At 38.6% G+C, this 11,967-nt stretch overlaps 1 long non-coding RNA gene across 1 annotated transcript; it reads right to left on the reverse strand.

The window, feature by feature from the left end:
* Nucleotides 1-3,467: 3,467 nt before the first annotated feature.
* LOC137102346 (uncharacterized) lies at nt 3,468-5,757 on the reverse strand. The gene is made up of 3 exons (XR_010911222.1): nt 5,574-5,757; nt 3,874-4,203; nt 3,468-3,742 (listed from the first exon to the last, which is right to left on the reverse strand). It is a non-coding gene; the product is annotated as an uncharacterized lncRNA (long non-coding RNA).
* Between the last annotated feature and the right edge of the window lie 6,210 nt (nt 5,758-11,967).

The raw sequence follows: 11,967 nt of genomic DNA on the forward strand, positions 1-11,967 counted from the left end.
AATGACTTTTTAAAAGTTCACTCAACTTGGGCTTTTAAGAGACACAGTCTATTTACCTGTAGCTGAAGTGAGCGAGAGAAACCAGACCACTGTCACTTGGCTCATGGTTAAACTGACAGTATCAATAATATAAAGTACAGTTGTCTTTATTTTCAAATATAATTTCAGTGCATTTCCAGTGAGCTTAGGATCTTATCAATTTCTTTTCTTTGTCTTTAACGTTTATATTTTGCCCAAGAGTTCAAAACATGGAAAGTGCAAAAAAAAAAAAAAATACTGAAATCTACAAGAGCTGGTTTTTGTGTTTTTGTGTTTTCTTGTTTCTTATATTTTCATTTGTATTCTAATTAAGAGGCTGTGAAATAAATATGTGGTCGTCATAGCATGTCGTGAATGTTTTGGTTTTTAGTTTTTTAACTTTGAATTTTTCTTGCAGACATTAGCAAATGGGCAGGAAATGAGGAGACAGAGCTTGACTTTAACTGAGGACATTTGTGGTTCATGGTCGACATCTTAACTTCTGAGCTTTTTCACTTGTCACCACAGAGTGGAGCCAGAGATCCACTACAACATGTGGAGCTCATTGCTGTACGCTCACACTAATATACATGGACAAAAGTATGCAGACACCCAAACAGTCATATGTCCTTGCTGACTATCTCCTGGATGGACAGTACAGAGCTGTACTATTGTTCTGAGGCAAGAAAAAAGTGCAGACATCCAGAGTAAAAGCCTGATGCAAAGAACCCAGTATTCCAGATATTGGATGATAACATCTTTAGTTTCTGGGAAGTTTGAGATTTGACATCAGACAAACAGGGTAAGCAAACCAAATCACATGATTTGAATGTGTTTTCTATTCTCTCTCTCTCTCTCTCTCAGTATCTCCACACACTCCACAGCTGTATTCATCTCTTGCCCAGTGGAAACAGAGCTGTTTGCTCTGTGTTGAAACCACTTGTGACACTCAGTGACCTAATATCTTGTCTCTGTAAAGCAGTGCACTATGTTTGAATGATCCTCTAAATACAAATCTCACTTGCAAATAAAAATTGTGGTGATTGAAAAACTTAAGGTCACAAAGAATTAATGTAGGTTGGTCAAATTTACATTAATTGTTGCGATCACAACATTGGAAGTTAATCAAATCTTACAGAACTTCTGTTTTTGTCAAATCTGACAGAAGCAGAAGAGTTTACAGCATTTTCATAATTCACCGTATCTTCATCTTCATCATCATTATGAACCTGTGGGAAACAACACAACACATTTGAGATTCTGAGTCCAAACTGAGCTCAGTTTGTGGTTTAGTTGTGCTGAACTGTCTTATGTTGTCAGGTTTACTTCATAAATGAATACAAAGCTCAAATTTCATTTTTGTAAATATGCATATTTATATTTAACATGACCATTTTTATCATTTGTCTTAACAGTTAATATTGAAGAAGAAACAGCACAAACACTGGTTCACATCAGAGTTTAGTAAAATCCCAAAATGGTTAAACTGTGATCATCTAAGTGCAGTGGATGTTTCCAAGAACTGTAGTACAAATACACTTGTATCTGGAAGCTCCAGTTACTGGTGAATCAGTATCTTGGCCAAATCTCCATCATGAAGACAATCTTCTAAAACCTTTGGCCACAATTACAGAAGTGAACCTGTGTAAATTGGTCTCAGTCAGCGTTAAACAGTTAGAAGCTGCAACTTTCCCCCATTTCTCTGCAAAACTGCTCAAACTGTGTCAGGTTGCACAGGGATCATGAGTGAACAGCCATTTTCAAGTCCAGTCCCAAATTCTCAGGTGGATTGAGGTCTGAGCTCTGACTCGGAGACTCCAGAACATCAACCTTGTCTCTAATAGAGCTGTCAGTCGATTCAAATGTTGAATCAAGTCCAGTCTGTAATTTAATCACATTCTTTATTATCTGATCAAAAGTTAGTGTCAATGTCAAATTTTAATAGTCTCATCTCAGTTCACATAACACACAAACTGACAGTGGATGAAAAACTGTGGGTGAAGCAGATGTTACTGTTTCTCTGCACATCTGTGTTTGTTGGATGGTGTTAAAACGATGAAATGTGTGTGAACATTAACACTGACAGTCCTATAAATTATGTCTGTGTAGCTTTGGTTGTGTGCTTGGACTGAAATGTGCTCCAGGAGATTTTCAGTGCATTGGACATTTAGTTGTATTCATCCTCAGTGAATCACTTGATGGAGTTTATGTTTAAATTGTCTTCATAGTGTCGATTTTAGCTGGATACTGATTCACCAGTAACTGCAGCTTCCAGACACAAGTGTATTTGTACAACTATTACTGAAAACACTCACTGCACTTTGATGATCACTGTTTAACTATTGTGTGACGTTTGAAACCAACTGACTTCACCAGTGATGATTTGAGTCACTTTAAAGGAGGTGAATCACAATTTTTATTTTTTATATTAATAATAGTCATTTAGATTAATTTGTAAAGATCTGTTTTCACATTGACATGAAAGTTGATCAGTGTTTAAACTCACAGTGACGTCTTCCCTCTGTGTTTTGTTCCTTGAAAAGACAAAGAGAGAAAGAAAAGCGTTGACTTTGCTTTAACAGCAAAACTCCAGATGTAACAAACTGTGAATGTTCTCACCTTTAGTTCTCGTCCACATTTCCACTGTAACAACTGATATTGTGAGCGCTGCTAAAGCCACAGACACAATGATGGATCTCAGCATCAATGGACAATCTGAAAAAAATACAGCCGTCAATCAATGAAAATGTTTTATGGAAATTAAAATTAGTTAAACTTACTTTGTGTGTGTGTGTGTGTGTGTGTGTGTGTGTGTGTGTGTGTGTGTGTGTGTGTGTGTGTGTGTGTGTGTGTGTGTGTGTGTGTTCTAGGCAGCAGTAGAGAGGAAATCACCAAAACACTGATGTATTGAAGCTTCACAAACAGTCAGTCTACACTTTCTGTGCTGCATCTGAAAACCAGAACCTGAACTTTGCTGATTGACAACCAGCAGATCAGGCAGCAGACACCAAAAATAACTTAAACTAAAAACAGTAAAATAAAAATTAATGCTATAAAACATTCAGGAACATTTAATCATTTGCTATTTAAACATAGTAAAAACATAAATAAGAGAAAATCTCAGTCTGACACATGGATTTAGAAAAGAAGAGCAATGTTCAGTCACCTTGTTTTGTTGTTTTTGTTGTGTTTCTCTTGTTTGTTGTAGATTTTTTATTTGTCACTTTTGATGTAGTTTCTTTAATTGTTGTTGTTGTTGTTTTTCTCTCCTCACCTGAATAAACAAAAGGTAAAAAAACTGCACAGTGAGAAAATCCTTCATGTTTAACATCTGAAACAAACTCACTACAAAGAACAGTGGAAATGTGAAACTTCAAATCATTCAAGCTAAAAATAATTTGTGGAACTTCTTCATAGAAATGATTGAAACATCTCATCATGTTCTCACCTGATGTTCCACCTGAAGATAGACGTCTGAAGGTGAACTGCTGAACTTCTCCGCTGAAACCATTTGTCACTTCACACTTCAATAAGTCAGAATATTTCTGATTAAGGTCAGATGTTGTTAATGTCACAGTGACAGAACAGGAACTCTGTGGTGTCTCTGTGTCTGTAAATTCATTCTTATTATGATCATACAACCACTTCACTGTGTGTCCACAGGGTCCATCTGTCCACACAGAGCAGTTTAGTGTCACTTTATCATCGTCCTTATGTCCAGTCCCTGGTGAAGATGGAGACATTGAGAGAGAAAAACAACTGAAACTCATCACTGTGAACAGAATTATTGTAATGTTTCAGTTTCTGGATCTGACAAACAGTTTGATGTGAAAACATTAGGATGTAAATACTCACTGGTAACAACAGACACATCAACCGCAGAGTCTGAACCTTGTTGTCGTCCTGATTTGTCAAACTGTCTGCAGGTGTAACGTCCAACATCTTCATCTGTGACCTTCTTTATAACCAGAGAACATTTCTCCGTAACATTCAGTCTGTGTGATTTAGAGTTAGATTCTGGTTTAATCTTCCCAAGTTTAACCAGCTCCACTGCTGCTGTGTTTCCTGAACCACTGAATAACCAGTAAGTTCTGTCACATTTCTCCTGATCATCTCTCACATTTCCACAAGGTAAAGTGACGTCATCTCCATCTCTGACAGTGAAGGAGTAAAACTGTCCAGTTACTGTTGGTGAGAAACAGAGAGACAAATGTCTGATATGATTATTATTATTCACCGTTTTTCCATAATTTAGATAAAACAGAAGTTGTGTGTTACATTATTAGTTTCCCATCAGCTTCAGTGTCAGTAACAAATAACTCTGTGCTGACACAATTTCTTTATTTAATGTGTTTGATATAAATCTTAACATGTAAAGTGAAGTATCAGTATCATTTATGTTTTAATTCAGTATTTATGAAGTGACTTTACTTCCTGTGACCAGTGGGGAGTCACTTTGTCCTGATTTCAAGCTGTGTTTTTGTCTGAAATATACTTTTTTCATTTTGTTGACATTTCAATATTATTTTCTCAAAAAAATAGTCATAAACTTATATGTATGAAACATTTCACTGACTCTGTTCTTCTGTAGTTAATAATGAGGTTGATGATGTTTTTGACTTCATCAGAAACAGAAAAGAGGAAGTTAAAGGTGTGAAGACTGTTAGTTTAATTGCTGATGTTTGCAGCTTTTTTCTTTACTGTTTTTTAAAAAACAGATGATGATTCATGTTCATGTCTGACAGACACATGAGTCAAACTCTTCATCCTCCAGAATTTGACTCTTGATGTTCATGGTTCCACATGTTGATCCTGTAGCAGCTGTTAAAGACCTCAGAGTGATGTGTGTTAGTGGTCTGAGACCTGTTGCTTCCTCATCGTATCTCTGATGTTCATGTTTTTCTGAGAACTGAGGAGGAAGTGTTTTATTAAGAATGTGGCTACAACAGCAGCAGAGCTCTGCAGGTTGTAGCTATAAATGAAACCAGAGAAACACGAACACTCACCAGTGGTTTTCACATTTCTCTGTTTTTAGACAAAGCTTCAAAGCTCAGTGCTGTTTCACCAACAGAAGGACGTTTCATTAAGATTTGAAGCTCATTAAAGTCAAACACATGCAGAGCAAACATGTTAACACCAAAGCTAAATTCACACAAAGTCCATCAGTTCCTCTTTGCACTGAGAGACAAAAGTTAACTGAAGCTTCTGTAGCTGAGAATAAAAACTCTGGATTAAATATAATGTGAATGTGAAACAATTATATGTAATATTTCTGTCAGATGAAGCTACGATCACACTGTTGCAGAAGACATTTCAAAAATAAAGACATTTGTCTCAAAATAGGAGATAAAATCAAGATCTGAGCAAACTTCATCCAACTCAGAGTAAACACAAATATCTTTTGACACAAATTTTCATAATTGTTATTATAAAGATAATGAATTGTTCTAAAAATCTGCTGACACAATATTTCTGAATTTCGCTTTTTTGGTAAATTTACAGTTTCTTAATGTTTCTTAATTTACTTTATGTAACATGTCATTTCTTTTTCTTACCTATAAACTGAAGCATCAGCATCAGAAATAAAAACACTTGAATCCATCTGAATCCAACAATCATGTTTCTCTGTGTCTCCTCTTTGTTGATCTCTTGTTCTCAACTGACAAAGTCTGTGAAGCTGTTTGCTCTTAAAGACAAATATACACTTTACTTCCTGTGACCAGTGACGCCTCACTTCCTCTTTATCACCTCAGACTGTGTATTTGCTGTTTATTGTCGAATTTATTTAGTAAATGATTTATTGTCCTTAAATTAAAAAACAAAAAAAATTGAACATTTTACCTTTTTAGTGTTTGATGAATTGTTGTGACTCTTATTCTCAGTGTGAGAACAACAGTGGAAAATGTCTTGATCAGAAACAGAACAGAGGAAGTTAAAAGTGTGAAAAGTGTCATAAGCGTTTGCATTAATGCTGCTGCTCTTCTTCCATTAGTGATCATCAGGAAACAACAAGAGTTGTTCTGACTGACGTATTTTACTTTCAAATCATTGACTGAATGAATGAATTTATGAAAGTGAATTCAAATCAAAAGTATGATCCTTGAGGCCTTCTAACATGTATCTTGGACACTCAGTTCACCAAATGTTGTTCTTGTTTGTACTTTACACAGTTGCTGTCTGTCTTTAACACATGTTCAATTACTTTGTAGTTTATTCTGACAGTAAGGAAACAATATGAACAGTGAAAAAAATTGTCCCATATCCTTGGACACTTGCTGTCAGGATCACCAACTTCACTTCCTCCTTCAAGACTTTTATTTTGCAGCCACTTCCTGTTTCATGGTTCCATCACATTTTCCTCCGCTTTACTAATAACGTGATCAGGTTCACCTGCTCTCACACTCTGCTTATACACCTCCTCAGTTCCTTCACCAAGCTGCCAGATCGTCTGCTTTCCAGCGTTTCATCTAAATCATCTTTGCTTTCTACGTTTTTGACCTGACTCTGCTTGGACTTTGGTTATGTGAGTAACTGCTCCCTACTGACTCTCTGTTACCGACCTAATGAATGAGCAGGATTATGAGAACTGTTATCTGCCCATGAGGGATCAAGTTTTTCCCAAGGTGAAGATTATTTAATACCAGTCAGACGAGTATCCACCGTGTGTTGAGATTAGCTGTATCAAGGACTTCACCAAATGAATATCCACTGTCAGAATTGTCATACCAATCTTAGGAACCAAGTCTGTGTCACGTAAGAGATTTATGGAATCCAGAGCTTGGAGACAGTTTCACTAGGGCACCGAGTCACAAAAGGGAGTTTGCATATTACATCACTAATGGGAATATGGAGTTCTCTTCATTATCAGGGTTTGGAGATTCACCACGGCCACGTTCCACACGCTCACTACCAGTCCTGCCTGTGTGTTATGGATCCAGACCACTACATCTTCCCCAGTGGTCCCTCCTCCCACCATCTTCAAGTTACTCAACCACCACCGCATCTCAAGGTTTGCGAGACCAGGACCATACTTCACTCTTCCCCATAAGAACTTTGCTTCTCCTCTAGACTCCGCTCATCCTCATCCTGACTCTAGCAAGTTTTGTTTTCAAGTTATACACCATATACCACAAGTCACTGTCAAGATTCTCATCTTCATGTCCTCTCTCATATACTAGAGTTCAGTTATAATTACATAAAACACAAAACTGGTGAATTGTCTTTACAGGTAGGTAACTGTAATATGAATATTACAAAAAAATACAGACCACAAATGGAAAAAAACTGCACCTCATTCATTACAAATTTTATTTAATTTTCATTTAATAAAATGAATCCGATGCAGTTATAACATGTCATTACATATGTTTGAGGAAAACTTATATATCTTATATCACTCAGTGACCTAATATCTTGTCTCTTTAAAGCAGTGCACTATGTTTGAATACTCCTCTAAATACAAATCTCACCTTAGTGGAGGATGTCCATAGTTTTGAACACATCATTCTTGTCCACAAAGCAGCAAGTTTGCTCACTGCTGCCTCCCGATGGTCAGAGGAGTGAGTCACAATCAAACTATGGTTGTCAGCAATTACCAGTTCAAATGTGTCTCTTTTATTTCCTCCATGTGCTGGAATTTACAATGACTTGTTTTAGTTTATTGTGGAAGTGAACTGTGGTGGCAGAGACATTCATTTGGACAATTTGTGATTCCTTCTCTCAACTACTGGATGCAGCAGTGAGCAAACTGCTTCTTGACAAACCACAGTGAGAACAAACCCCACAAACATGGGTCTGTCTCATGTGCAGTAAAGACACAGTCCAGAGCGTCTCATAGAAATTCCTGTGTAACATTTGCCTTTGTGCACGTTTCACTTTTAGAAAACACCAAGACATGTAAATGAGCTCTAATCCACAGTTTTGGTGAGAAGTTTGGGGACAGAACAGAATGCAAATAAAAATTGTGGTGATTAAAAAACTTCAGGTCACAAAAAATTAATGTAGAATTCATGTGATCACAACATTGGAAGTTAATCAAATCTTATGCAACTTGTAAGCACACAGAAAAGTTTTGAACTTAGAAGTAAAATAATGTAGTTTTCCTTTTGTTTTAGATGAGGTTTGGATTTGAACTGACTTCAGATGACTGTTGATGAAGTAGTTGATCATTGGTGTCTGACAGAAGCAGAAGAGTCTACAGCATTTTCATAATCTACTGTGTCTTCATCTTCATCATCATTATGAACCTGTGGGAAACAACACAACACATTTAAGATTCTGAGTCCAAACTGAGCTCAGTTTGTGGTTTAGTTGTGCTGAACTGTCTTATGTTGTCAGGTTTACTTCATAAATGAATCCAAAGCTCAAATTTAATTTTTGCTGCTATTTGCAATAAATATAAATATTTATATTTAACATTTTCATGACCATTATATGCTGAAATGATTCATAATTCTATCATTTGTATTAACAGTTAATATTGAAGAAGAAACAGCACAAACACTGGTTCACATCAGAGTTTAGTAGAAGCAGATTTTAAAAATCCCAAAATGGTTAAACTGTGATCATCTAAGTGCAGTGGATGTTTCCAAGAACTGTAGTACAAATACACTTGTATCTGGAAGCTCCAGTTACTGGTGAATCAGTATCTTGGCCAAATCTCCATCATGAAGACAATCTTCTAAAACCTTTGGCCACAGTTACAGAAGTGAACCTGTGTAAATTGGTCTCGGTCAGCGTTAAACAGTTAGAAGCTGCAACTTTCCCCCATTTCTCTGCAAAACTGCTCAAACTGTGTCAGGTTGCACAGGGATCATGAGTGAACAGCCATTTTCAAGTCCAGTCCCAAATTCTCAGGTGGATTGAGATCTGAGCTCTGACTCGGAGACTCCAGAACATCAACCTTGTCTCTAATAGAGCTGTCAGTCGATTCAAATGTTGAATCAAGTCCTGTCTGTAATTCAATCACATTCTTTATTATCTGATCAAAAGTTAGTGTCAATGTCAAGTTTTAATAGTCTCATCTCAGTTCACATAACACACAAACATTTATTTTTTATTGTAATAATAGCAATTAGCCAATTAGCTTCTTTTCTTTTCAGCTGCTCCCTTTCAGGTGTCTCCACAGTGAATCATGTGCCTCCATCCAACTCTGTCCTCTGCATCCTCTTCTCTCACATCAACTAACTTCATATCCTCCCTCACTACATCCATAAATCTCCTCTTTGCTCTTCCTCTAGACCTCCTGCCTGGCAGCTCCAACCTCAGCATCCTTCTACTGATATATTCACAGTTTCTCCTCTGAACATGTCCAAACCACCTCAATCTGGCCCCTTTATCTCCAACACATCTAACATGAGCTGTCCCTCTGATGTCCTCATTCCTGATCCTGTCCATCCTCGTCACTCCCAAAGAGAACCTCAACATCTTAAGCTCTGCTACCTCCAGCTCTGCCTCCTGTCTTTTCTTCAGTGCCACTGTCTCTAAGCCGAACAACATCTCTGGTCTCACCACCGTCTTGAACATCTTTCCTTTCATTCTCGCTGATACTCTTTTATCACCCAACACAGCTGATACTTTTCTCCACCCGTTCCAACCTGCCTGCACTCGCCTCTTCACCTCTTTTCCACACTCTCTGTTGCTCTGAACCGTTGACCCTAAGTACTGAAAGTCCTGCACCTTCTTCACCTCTGCTCCCTGTAACCTCACAGTTCCACCTGGGTCCCTCTCATTGACACACATGTATTCTGTCTTACTGCAGCTAAGCTTCATTCCTCTGTTTTCCAGAGCAGACCTCCACCTCTCTAGATTTTCCTCCACCTGCTCCCTGCTCTCAATACAAATAACAATGTCATCTGCAAACATCATAGTCCATGGAGATTCCTGTCTAACCTCATCTGTCAGTCTGTCCATCAACAGAGCAAACAAGAAGGGGCTCAGAGCTGATCCTTGATGCAGACCCACCTCCACCTTGAACTCCTCTGTCACACCTACAGCACCTCACCACGGTCTTAGAGCTCTCATACATGTCCTGCACCTCTCCAGATGTCCTCATACAATACCACAGCTCCTCTCTCTGCACCCTGTCATACGCTTTCTCTAAATCTACGAAGACACAATGCAACTCCCTCTGACCTTCTCTGTACTTCTCCATCAGCATCCTCAAAGCAAATACTGCATCTGTTGTTCTCTTTCTAGGCATGAAACCATATTACTGCTCACAAATGTTCACCTCTGCCCTTAGCTGAGCTTCCACTACTCTTTCCCACAACTTCATTTGTTTGGCTCATCAGCTTTATTCCTCTGTAGTTGCCACAGCTCTGCACATCTCCCTTGTTCTTAAAAATTGGTACCAGTACAGTTTTCCTCCAGTCCTCAGCATCCTCTCACTCTCCAAGATCTTGTTAAACAAACTAGTCAGAAAGTCTACTGCCACCTCTCCTAGACACTTCCATCCCTCCACAGGTTTGTCATCAGGACCAACTGCCTTTCCACTCTTCATCCTCTTCAACGCCCTCCTCACTTCACTCTTACTAATCTTTGCTACTTCCTGTTCCACACCAGTCACCTCTTCTACTCTTCGTTCCCTTTCATTTTCCTCATTCATCAACTCTTCAAAATTCTCCTTCCATCTTCCCATCACACTCCTGGCACATGTCAATATATTTCCATCCTTATCTTTAATCACACTAACCTGCTGCACATCCTTCCCATCTCTATCTCTTTCTTTAGTGTCCAACCTAACGTACAATTCCTCATATGCTCTTTGTTTGGCCTTTGCCACCTCTACCTTCACCTTACGCTGTATCTCCCTGTACTCCTGTCTACTCTCTTCAGCCCTCTGTGTCCCACTTCTTCTTAGCTAACCTCTTTCCCTGTATACACTCCTGAACTTCCTCGTTCCACCACCAAGTCTCCTTGTCCTCTTTCCTCTTTCCAGATGACACACCGAGTACCCTCCTACCTGTCTCCCTGATCAAATTAGCTGTAGTGGTCCAGTCATCTGGAAGCACCTCCAGACCACCCACAGTCTGTCTCAGCTCCTCCCTGAAAACTAAACGACATTCTTCCTTTTTCAACTTCCCCCACTTCGTCCTCTGCTCTGCCTTTGTCCTCTTCATCTTCCTCACCACCATCCTGTGTTGTCTGGCTACACTGTCCCCTACTAATACTTCACAATCACTCGTCTCTTTCAGATTACAAGGTCTGCACAAGATGTTGTCCACCTGAGTGCTTCTACATCCGCTCTTGTACGTCACCCTATGTTCCTGCCTCTTCTAGAAGAAATTGTTCACTACAGCCATTTCCATCCTCTTTGCAAAGTCAACCACCATCTGTCCTTCTGCTTTCCTGTCCTGAAGACCAAACCTGCCCACAGTTACAGCTGTTTAATTTAATGTGTTTTAAGCCGGATGGCCTTCCTGACACAACCCTCTGCATTTAAACAGACTTGGGACTGGCACAAGAAGACACTGGCTTGTGCCCCCTTGCGGTTGCATTATCTATTTTTTAATGTATTAATAGCAATTAGCCAACAAACTCACTGTTGTTCACACACAAACTGACAGTGGAAGAAAAACTGTGGGTGAGGCAGATGTTACTGTTTCTCTGCACATCTGTGTTTGTTGGATGGTGTTAAAACAATGAAATGTGTGTGAACATTAACACTGACAGTCCTATAAACTATTTCTGTGTAGCTTTGGTTGTGTGCTTGGACTGAAATGTGTGCATTAGACATTTAGTTGTATTCATTCTCAGTGAATCACTTGATGGAGTTTCTGTTTAAATTGTCTTCATAGTTTCGATTTTAGCTGGATACTGATTCACCTGTAACTGCAGCTTCCAGACACAAGTGTATTTGTACAACTATTACTGAAAACACTTTGATGATCACTGTTTAACTATTGTGTGACGTCTGAAACCAACTGACTTCACCACTGATGATTTGAG

Source organism: Channa argus, chromosome 17 (genome assembly GCF_033026475.1).
Source record: "Channa argus isolate prfri chromosome 17, Channa argus male v1.0, whole genome shotgun sequence".
In the NCBI taxonomy this organism is placed as follows: domain Eukaryota; kingdom Metazoa; phylum Chordata; class Actinopteri; order Anabantiformes; family Channidae; genus Channa; species Channa argus.